An 11,408-nucleotide genomic window follows, 5' to 3' on the forward strand; every position below is an offset into this window, starting at 1 on the left:
CCCCAGAGTTTTGAAATAAAAACCACTGTATTTTGACTCACTAACTGTTTCAGAGGTATTATTTTACCTACAACAGTTTGCTCACTCATGTCAGTAGCTGATGCCCCTGTGTCTACTTCCAGCTCCAGTGGCCAGCCATTCATTAGCAACACCACTGATGAAGGCTACCTTCCTGCTTTCATCTTATTGACTGACCATATGTTCTGTCCACCTGCTGTGCAATCCTCCATACTGTGCACTGGGGCTGAATTAGTTACTCTGCTAGTACTTAGCAGGCCCTGCTTGTTTTTAACATCTGTGCCTCAAATATCCTTTACTTGCACACACGAAGCACTCTGTTCTACATGTTTCTGATTTGTGACTTCCCCTCCCTCATAGCACTTTGCATTATTCCTACACTAAGACTATTGTTTAGATCCTCTTCAGACTGCTGCATTTACCTCTCTAATTAAACAAGTGCCTTCACTCCTGGCTCACTCCTGCTTGCAGCTTCCCAGCCTAACTGGAGGACCTCGTTGCTGTGTGCACTTTGAAGCTTCTCAGCGCCCTTCTCAGTGCTCTCCTTCACTGATGCCATTTCCAGCATCATCTTAAAAGTAACTCAGATTCAGCTAATAATTTTCTCTGCATAGCTGCATTGTTTCCACCATTTTATTCGACAGTAATCCAAATTCACAATGCTCCCCGATTTGTCTTAGCTTTGTTACAAAGGCTGGAGTGGTCTCCCCTGAGACGCTCCCTCTGGAGTTAAATTTGTATCTTTGTAATATTACTGAGGACATAGGGAAGGAATGTTATTTTGCTAGTTCAGTTAGCCCTGCAAATGCTTTTGTGCTGGAAGCATTCAGATCAAGTTGTACATTTGGGTCCCACATGTGGTCAGCAATGTTACTTTCTTCTTCTCCTTTTTCTTTGTTCCGTTAGCACGGAAAAATATTCAAAATGCTCCACATACTGTTGCTAGTCTTCTGTAGGGCGTTGACAGCTTCTAATTTTCTGAAGAAAGCCATGTCTACTTTTTCCTCTTTTGCAGGCTAGACTTGATTGGACTTGTTCTGCAGTTCTTGCAAACAAACTTCGTTCACATTTTTTTGTTGCAATCTGAGTTGTTGTGATTTTTTTCCTTATCACATATATAGTAAATGCAATAATTAGTGACGACCAGTTAACCAACAAGTAACGAGTTTATTACTGTTTGCAATTATTCAGAATTCTATAATCGATGTGTTCATTCTTAGCTCCAGGATTAACCTGGCTGCAAAAGCCGAGATCCTCTGGCTTATTCCCCATTGCTCAGTGGGGTCACATGACCCTCCCAATGCAAACCCCTTAAAGAAGCTAGCTACTACATATGCAAGAATACTTTAGCATTCAAAAATAACATTAATGGTTTCATTATCTTAAATAATTTAACTCTCAGTGCACCCACAATTTGTAGATTGTTTGCACACTTTATTTTGATTCCTTGTAAAGTTTCCCTATGCAAAGTTTACTGTTGAATGATGCAGAACAGCAATATTCAAATCCAAATGTTGTTTTGAGTTAGCTCGTCTGCTGTTACAGCTGGCTTCATTACACTTCCAGAGTGGGAAAATCAGTCTAATCTGTCTGATAGTTTGTAATTTCTGCTATAGTGTTCTGTGGTTATATGCATTAGCTGTGAAGATATTACCTCCAAACAGTCCTGCCAAACTTCTGAGGAATAAGCATTTGATGGAGATACTGGAGGGTTGCTACCACTTTTGCAATCGTCTTGCAACAAAAATCACTGATTTTTTTTTTGCAGGGAAATTTGATAACAGAAAATCAAGGAAAATTAGAAAGGACAAAAGTACATCAGTTCAAAAAGTATTATTTTAATTTTCTATTAATAGAAATAAGTTTTGTATTAACTTTGTCATTGTCCCTTGTCTGTTTTGCTCCTTGTTAGTTTTATTTAATATTTTATCTGAAAGTTGAATGTGAGCTTAAACTTGACAGTGGAACATAGTTGCAGTTCTTGAAGAATGACATGGTGGCACAGTGGTTAGCACTGCCGCTTTACAGCGCCAAGGATCCAGGTTCAATTCTGGAATGAGATAACAATGTGGAGTTTGCACATTCTCCTCATTTCTGTGCAGGTTTCCTCCAGATGCTTCGGTTTTCTCCCACAGTCCAACGCTGTTCAGGTTATGTTGATTGGCCATGCTAAATTCCCCTTAGTGTCCCAAGATTAGCAGGGTAAATACACAATGGTATGTGGTAAGCCTGGGTAATTATCGGTGCAGACAAGATGAGCCTATTGGCCTCATTCTAGGCTGTGAGATCTGTGTTCTGTAATTCTCTTTACCTCAAGCTTCACTTATGTATTTATGAACTGGAAGTTGTGACTCTAGTCTGACCATTGCCCCTTAAAATTCAAAGGCATTACCTTCATTTAATCCCCCACTATCAACACCCTTGGGGTTACCAATGACCAGTTGAACTGGACTAGCTATTTAAATACTGTGGCTACAAGAGCACGTCAGAGGCTAGGAATCTTGGGACAGGTAACTCCTGTCTTGACTCACCAAAGTCTGTCCACCATCTACGAGGCAGAAGTCAAGATTGTGATGGAAAACTCTCCACTTACCTGAATGAGTGCAGCTCCAGCAACACTGAAGAAACTCAACACCATCCAGGATAAAGCAGCCTACACGATTGACACCCCACCCACAAACATTCACTTCCCCTGCCAGTTGCAGCAGTGTGCACAACCTGTAAGATGCACTGCACTGTAGGAACTCACCAAGACCCCTGAGACAGCACCTTCCAAATAGTGACTGCTACCACTTAAAACAGGGGTCTCCAAACAACGGCCCAGAGGCCACATCCGGCCCGCAGCGGGCCATATTCGAATCGGAGTTTGGAGACTGCTGACTTAGAAGGACAGGGGCAGCAGACACATGGGAATACCAGCACCTGCAAGTTCCCCTCCAAATGGCATACCATCCTGACTTGGAAATGTATCGCCATTCCTTCACGGTCCCTGGATCAAAATCTAAAATGCTTTCCCTAACAGCACCTATGCCACATGGACTGTAGCGGTTCAAGAAGACAGCTCACCACAACCTCCTCAAGACCTGCTAAGAATTGGCAATAAATGCTGACCTAGCCAGCAACGTCTACACGTCATGAATGTTGAGAGTTCAAAAGTATTGAGTGTGAGAAAAGATCTGCAACTGCTGGTGTGTGCACGTGCATACGGTTACTCTGTGTACCATAATTTCCGGATGTGAATGCGCTCCTACAATGATGTTTCTGCTGAATCACTGTCTAAAATGGCCAAAACCTGTAGTTCATCTATCTGAGATGAATACCCACATGTTGTGGTCATGTTAGCATTTTGTTAGAGCTCATATTGCCAGGCATAGAGCCTGCTTGGGAGCATATCTACCCTTAGAAAGACACCGACAGCAGCAATATTGATGAATTTGAATGATCATCTTAGGAAATTTTTATGCATTAACTTAATTATAAATTTTCACTGCAATTTGCAACAAAAAAAATCAGCTAAGTTCTGTGTTGTAAAAATGTTGCAAATTTGATTGATAAAAATGTTATTGCAAATGTTATAAACATCCTGGAAATAAAATCAAAGAATAAATTCAGTAGAAACAAATTTTATTCAAATTTATTTTCTAAGTAGTGCAGTTATTCATTTTTGCACATGTGCAGAAAACTTTAATCCAGAGAGCCTTTATAAACTGATCTCATTGGGAGAACGTCACTGGTGCTGCAGCCAGCATTTCTCCTAAAGCATTTCTCCTAAACCTGTCAGTACAAAGAGTTGGTCCATTCTCTTGAAAAATTAACACTCTGAGAGGCAGCTGCAGCTCCGTTTACTCTGAGTGAAGTCTGGGAATGCAGTTTCAACTTTCCAGAGAAGTGAATGTGTGGTAGAGTGGCCCCTTTAACGGGGTGTTCCCTGAGGGCTATGGGTTCGGGTTGGAAACTGGCCAATCAGGAGTAGAACGTGTTTCCTGGGTTGGAATCCTCAGTTTCCTCAGTTGGAATCTTGACGAAGAGTTGTATAGTTGTGCAGTTGATTCAGTCTGATTTTTTTTTTGTTGTAAATACTGATTTATCATTGACAAGTGGGCGCCATGGCCAAATGGCATGGCGTTGGCCCCATAAACGAAAAATCACAGGTTTGACTCCCGTTCGTGCCTGAATGCATTTGCAGCATCGATTCATTTACGTCTTTCCTTGTGTAGCAACCATTCAAGACTAAAGACAAATAAACCTCTTACTTTGAGCCACATTAAGTCACTTTCAATTTATTACACTGGCGGGGAGGAAAATCTTTTGAAGCCATCAGAGATTGCAGTGCGCAGCAAGAGGGAGAGGAGACTTGAGTGATGAGAATACCAAGAAGTATGAAACATGTGCACGAGAGAGAGAGAGAATGATGTGTGGTGGTGACATTGCGGATGTTGGGGACAGTAAAAGTCACCGTGTTCTACCAGAATCAAACAGCACAGTTACCTGTCTTAGTAATTAACAGTCATAGACTTTCTCTAATGGGCCATGATTGGCTCAAGCAGATCAAATTAAATTTGTTGGAATTTTTTTAACCTGCGGGGAGATTTTTGGGATCTGCTGTGTAAGTATTCCAAGGTTTTCCAGAATGAGCTAGGATGTACATGGGGAGCTAAAGCAAAATATATCTGAATGCCAACACATAAATTATTTTGGGCCAGCCCAGTGCCTTCATCAGAAGTTTGAAGTTGAGCTTTAAAAACTGGATGATTCAGATGTTATTAAGCTTGTACAATTCTCCAAATTGGCTGAACTCATAATCCCTATCCTCAAATTGGATCATACAGTAAGCGGGCGATCTTACCACTTGTCCTGCTGGACGATGGGCAGGGTTAGCCCGGGGGCAAAAAATTAGGCTCGCGTCTGATTTAACGCTTCTCGCAATCCAAATAGGCCTGGATTTCCAGCAAGATCAGAGTGTGTGAAGCTAACGTCAATACTTAAATACATTTAAATGTGGATTTAATATTATTAGTGAGCCTGGGTTGATATTGTCTGGATTCACACCCTAGATCCTGACTTGGGGGAATCACGTGAGGCCCCTCTTGATGGGGACCAGTCATGATGACCTGACAGGTAGGCCCTTTCCTAGGAGGTCAGGGGCAGGGGAGCATTGCCAATGGCCTGGCATACGTAGTGCCCACTGGACAATGCCAAGGGGGTGGGGCCTAAGGAGAGAGGCTGGATCTGGATGGGGCAGGGCCTGAGGGGAGGGGGAAAGTGCATACTCTGCAGTTGACAATTGGCCAGGGCTTGGATCTAGGTGAGCAATATTCAGTGGGTGTAAGAGCATCAACGGGCCGTGGAAGCCAGCAGTTGGAGCGGGGGGGGAGGTGGGTGTTATCTAGGGGTTGGAGGTTACCAACATGTGCAATTGCACTCTTTACTACGAATAGCTGCCTTTTCGGCAAGCTTAGGCCTCGCTTTCTCCCCCTGTTGGCAAAGAGATTGTGCAGAAAGTGGCATAAGATTGGACTTGTGGCCTCACTGAAAAAGCAGATCTGAAACCCACGCCTTTTCAGTCTTGTTTGGGACTTAGACTTTTATGGCAAGGTCACCCTGAATTTGCGGGGATTATGAATAGAGGAGCTCAGATAGACAGGTACCCCATTCCTTGAATTGAGGACCTCTATGCCAAACTAGGCTATCATTTAAAATGCACCAAATTAGACCTCAAACACGCCTATCAACAGCTGAAGTTGAATGAGGATTAACAAGGGATGGTTACCATCAGCATCCATGAGGGCTTATATTTGTATACACATTTACTTTTTGGCATCCCATCAGCTTGTGTCATTTTCCAAACCTTTTACAAGGCATCTTTAATGTAGTAGTTTATCTTGACGATGTATTAATTACAGGAGCCTCACCTGAAGAACACCGATCCAATTTGGAAGAAGTGTTGAGAAGATTTAAAGAAGTAGAAATTGGGTCGAAACAGGAGAAATGTACATTCCAAGCAGAGGGTTACATCATTTGGAAGAGAAAGTTAAAACCACCAAGGAGGTTCCACAGCCTAAAAACGTATCAGAGTTGAAGTCATTTCTGGGCATGGTGAATTATTATGGTCGATTTTGACAGAATGTATTTACCACTTTAGCCCCACTTCACCAGCTATGAGAGAAACATTAACTTTGGAGGTGTGGAGAAGAACAAAAAGAAGCCTTGTAAAGATTAAGCAGGCTCTGCAGTCGTTGCCCTAGTTGGTGCACTTTGATCCAACCAAACCTTTGGTAGTAATTTGCATATGGAGTGGGAGCAGTGTCCTTCCACCGGTTGCCTGATGAAGTGGAATGGCCTTTGCTTCTGGAACATTGTCAGATGAGGACAAAGAGTATTCCCAGATAGATAAAGAAAACTTGGCAGTCATCGATGCAGTCAAAAAGTTTCATCAGTATATTTATGGATGGCATTTCACAATAATTTCTGACCACAAGTCATTGTTAGGGCTATTCAGAGAAGATAAGTCAGTGCCATTTGCTTCTGCAAGGGTGCAGAGATGGGCTCTATTATTAGCAGCATGCAGCTATATGTTTCAGCATTGCCCTGGGACACACATACCAAATGCAGACACGCTCAGCTGGTTGCCCTTGCCACGGATATCACCACCAGTGCCTTAAGCAATAGTGCTGGCACTGCATCTGATCAAGACATACAAAAATGTGGACAGAAAGATTGTCAGAAATTTAAAAGTTGTAATGCAAGGGTGGCTATATAAGAAGTCAGAATTGATTAAACCCTACCAACAAAAAGGACGGAAATCCTCCCAACAAAGAAGGACTGAGATTACCTTTGAAGATGGGTGTTGTTATGGGGGACTAGAGTTATAGTCTGACCACAAGGGAGGCAACTTTAATTGCAAGAGTTGCACAACTTCAGACAAAGCATACAGTATGTAGGGAAGGAAGAGTGCAGAATGTAGTGTTACAGTCACAGCTGGAGATAGGTAGGGAGAGAAAAATCAACTTAGGCAGCAGGGAAGAAGCTATTCTTAAGTTGGTTGTACGTCTGAATCTATGAATTTGAAAGTCAAGGCTGAGGTTATTTTTGAATAAAATCAGCAAATCACTATCTACACAATCAAAGTCTCTCTGGGGACAGATACAGGCTCAAATGGAAGCTAACACTTGAGTACGCTTACTGTAAGTTCAGTTGAACTGAATAAATCCAGCTCATCTTTTTCCTGACAGAAAAAGGTTGAAGATAGTATGTTTGCGGTGTGTGGCATCCTTAATTATGCTGGCTATTTTCCTTAGGCAGCAGGAAGTGTAGACAGAGTCAGTGGATGGAAAGCTGGTTTGTGTAATGGACTGGACTTCATTTATGACTCTTTGTAGAAAGAATGCTTTCTATGGTGCATCCTGTAAAAGTTGATGAAAGTTGTAGTGGATGTGCCAAATTTCCTTAGCCTCCTGAGAAAGTTGGTGAGGTGAGTGGAGGCTCGGCAAGCTTCTCAGAAAGAAAATCACAATTCAAAGAAAACTGACAAGTGTTGCATGTGAGGATTTTGTAATAGTCAGAAACTTTGCAGAAGGGGTGGTTGGTGAGATTGTGGAGAGAGTGGGGCCGATTTCTTCCATCGTGGAGATACAAGTCTGTTGTTTCAAGAAACGCATAGACCATCTGAGGAGAAGAATAGTGACAGGCACAGGTGATTAACAGGTGACCTTGGGTGTAAATTTGAAGATGCCCAGATTAGTTACTAGGGTCTTGGTTGGAAATAAGGAGCCTGAGCAACCAGTGGTTACTTTAACTGTGGAATTAGCAGCTACAGAAAAGATGTTAGACTCCTGATTGATAAATTTGACTTTTGCATCCATCTACCTGATTCTTCAAATTCTGAAGAGCCTAGCACGGAACTGAAGCGTTCTACCAGAATCCAGAAGTCCCTGGATTGGCTAAACTTCTAAGTTTTTCCAGTCTTATCCTTGTTCCCTTTTAAAAAGATTGACTACTTTTTGTTTCCTCCATTGGTGACTTCAGAAGTTTGGGGGTGGAGGGGGAAGGAGTTTGGTAGTATGACTCCTTTGAGTGTATGTTCTTTGAGGGCTGTATGTTTGGGACATCAAGCCAGGAATTTGAACCAATCAGGAGTGAGGGTGTGTATCACGGATGGAGGTGGTCCCACAATTGAGAGGAGAGTTGTACAGTCGCACAATTGATTCAGCCTAACCAATTGTTGTTGATACTTATTTATTACTGACAATGAACCCCTTGTTACTTCAATATCGTGTTGCCCTCGATTTGATACAGAATACAATTTTAACTTCAGACTGTTTAAAATCTTCACTCTAAAACATTCAAATAAAGCATATTAACATTAAATGTCATATAACAATCCACCAACTTCCACAAATTAATTTCAGTGACGTTTCGTGCTTTGGGGTTTACTAAAGCTGAGGGTGTATTCACTTCTGTACCTTTTAGTAAAATTAGGCTTTCTGCGATATATAATACATACAAGAATTCTGAACAAGGTTTAAAAAAGCCAAAGAATTATAGTTTAAAATTGTGTTCTTCACCTGATGGCTTCAAATGCACAAATGAAAATGTTTGAAATTTGTGACTTATGATGTTGCCAGCTGGACAATATGACCCCTGGAGTAGTTCAAACAAATGTTTGAAACAGAAAATACTCAACAATAAACATCTGTTACCACCATTAATATAAGACATAAGAACAGAATCAGGCCACTCGGCCCATCAAGTCTGCTCTGCCAGTCAATCATGGCTGATATTTTTCTCATCCCCTTTGTCTTGCCTTTTCCCCGTAATCCCTAATCCCCTTATCAACTAAGAACCTATCTATTTCTGTTTTAAAGACACTCAATGACCTGACTTCCACAGCCTTCTGCAGCAAAGAGTTCCACAGGTTACCACTCTCTGGCTGAAGAAATTCTTCCTCATTTGTTTTAAAGGATCATTCCTTTAGCCTGAGCCCTCTGCTTCTAGTTTTTCTTACTTGCGGAAACATCCTCTCCACATCTACTCTAGCCAGGCCTTGCAGTATCCTGTAAGTTTCAATAAGGTTTCCCCCCGATCCTTCTAAACTCACAACAAGTACAGACCCAGAGTCCTCAACCGTTCCTCATACAACAAACTCTTTGTTTCAAGGGTCATTCTTGTAAACCTTCTCTGGATCCTTTCCAAGGCCAACACATCCTTCCTTAGAGATGGGGCCCAAAACTGCTCTCAATCCTCCGAAAAGGGTCTGACCAGAGCCTTATGCAGCCTCAGAAGTACATCCCTGCTCTTGTATTCTAGTAAAAAGTCTGACAACACCAGGTTTAAGTCCAACCAATTTATTTGATAGTAAACTCACTAGCTTTCGAGGGGTTTCCCTCTTCTTCAGGTGAATGGAGAGTTCTGGCCTCAGACAGAGCATATAAAGCACAGACAGTTTACAGATTACTGATTAGAATGCAAATCTTTACACCTAACCTGCTGTTCAAGTCCTAAAGTGGCCGACAATCTGAGTGGAAGGAGTACTGATCATAGATTAAAGAGATGTGTATTGTCTCCAGACAGTACAGTAAGTGAGGTTTTGCAAACCCAGGCAAGTCACGGGGGTTACAGATAGTGCGACATGAACCCAAGATCCCTGTTGAGACCGTCCTCATGAACCTGGTGTTGTCAGACTTTTTACTGTGTTTACCCCAGTCCAACGCCGGCATAGCCACATCTTGTATTCTAGCCCTCTTGACATGAATGTTGACAATGCATTTTCTGTCCGAACTGCTGACTGAACTTGCACGTTTAATCTTAAGAGAATGTTGAACAATGACTCCCAAGTCCCTTTGTGCTTTTGATTTCCTAAGCACTTGCCCAGTTAGAAAATAGTCTATGCCTCCATTCCTCCTTCCAAAGTGCACAACCTCCACATTGTATTCCATCTGCCACTTCTTCGCCCACTCTCCTAGTCTGTCCAAGTCTTTCTGCAGCCCCCTTGCTTCCTCTGTCCCTCTATATATCTTTGTATCATCTGCAAACTTAGCAACAGTGCCTTCAATTCCTTCTTCCAAATCGTAGACGTATATTGTGAAAAATTCTGGTCCCAGCACCAACTCCTGAGGCACAGCAATAGTCACTGGCTGCCATCCTCACTCTCTACCTTCTGCCAATCAGCCAATCCTCTATCCATGCCAGGATCTTACCCTTAACACCATGGGCTCTTAACTTATCTAACAGTTTCCTATATGGCACCTTGTCAAAGGCCTTGTGTAAATCTAAATAAATCATGTACACTGGCTCTCCTTTATCTAACTTCCTTGATACCTCCTCAAAGAACTCTAACAGATTTGTCAGACATGACCTCCCCTTGACAAAGCCATGCTGACCCAGTCCTATTTTGTTATGCACTTCCAAGTACTCTGTGATCTCATCTTTAATAATGAACTCTAAAATCTTGCCAATGACCGAAGTCAGGCTAACTGGCCTATAATTTCCCGTCTGCTGCCTCCATCCCTTCTTAAACAGCGGTGTTACATTAGCTACTTTCCAAACTTCTGGGATCCTCCGTGCCTCCAGTGATTCCTGAAAGATTATCACCAATGCCTCCAGAATTTCCTGAGCTATCTCTTGTAGAATCCTGGGGTGTAGTCCATCTGGTCTGGGTGATCTATCCACCTTCAGAACTTTCAGTTTCCCCAGATCCTGGTCAATGTTTATTTTTGCCCCTCTCTTACCTTTTATATATTGAAAAAAACTCTTCCTATCTTCTTTTATATTAGTATATCACACTCATATTTCATTTTCTGCCCTTTTTTTTACTTGTCCTCTGCTCGCTTTTAAAGGCTTCCTAGTTCTCTGGCTTCCCACTAATCCTCGGCAAAGCAAAGCTGTCAGAGCAAGGATGCGAAATGGGAGAAGCCTGTGAACTGTGGGCTTACTAAAGGATATTAAAATAAAAACAAAGTATGTGTGTTTTCTACTGCTGCCTTTTCTGAACTTTGTGTTAGTGGTGTAACGATGATTATAAATACTAAGTTTTGCACATCGTTACTCAACGTATGTTTGACAGATTGGGGAAGAAATTGCCTCTGAATCACTCAGTTTCAGTGTGGTTCAAGACGAGGAAAAAGGAGGAGGGAGAATAGTATTTTCTGGTGTGAGATGCGGTGTGAATTTATTTCATGGAAACACTCTGTGCTCTTTCATCTGATAGTTTTAAGTATTTAAGTGCATTATGGACCCACGACTCCTGTAAAAAAAACAATGGTTTGTCCAAAGCTTGTGTTGCTATATAGAAAATAGGGAACTGTAGTATTAATCTTTCTAGCTTCAGATTGTACAAATATTTTTAAATCAAGCTTTTTTGCATAGAAATGTTTACTGCCTAGCAATATTGA

The 11,408-nt window shown here is 41.9% G+C and overlaps 1 protein-coding gene across 3 annotated transcripts in view; it reads left to right on the forward strand.

Annotated features, from left to right (window-relative positions):
* Window positions 1-11,408, forward strand: part of idua (alpha-L-iduronidase) — a 239,199-nt gene that overhangs the window by 20,806 nt on the left and 206,985 nt on the right. The window lies entirely within an intron of this gene.

The sequence above is a fragment of the Carcharhinus amblyrhynchos genome, chromosome 1, assembly GCF_965287045.1.
Source record: "Carcharhinus amblyrhynchos chromosome 1, sCarAmb.v2.hapA, whole genome shotgun sequence".
NCBI lineage: Eukaryota > Metazoa > Chordata > Chondrichthyes > Carcharhiniformes > Carcharhinidae > Carcharhinus > Carcharhinus amblyrhynchos.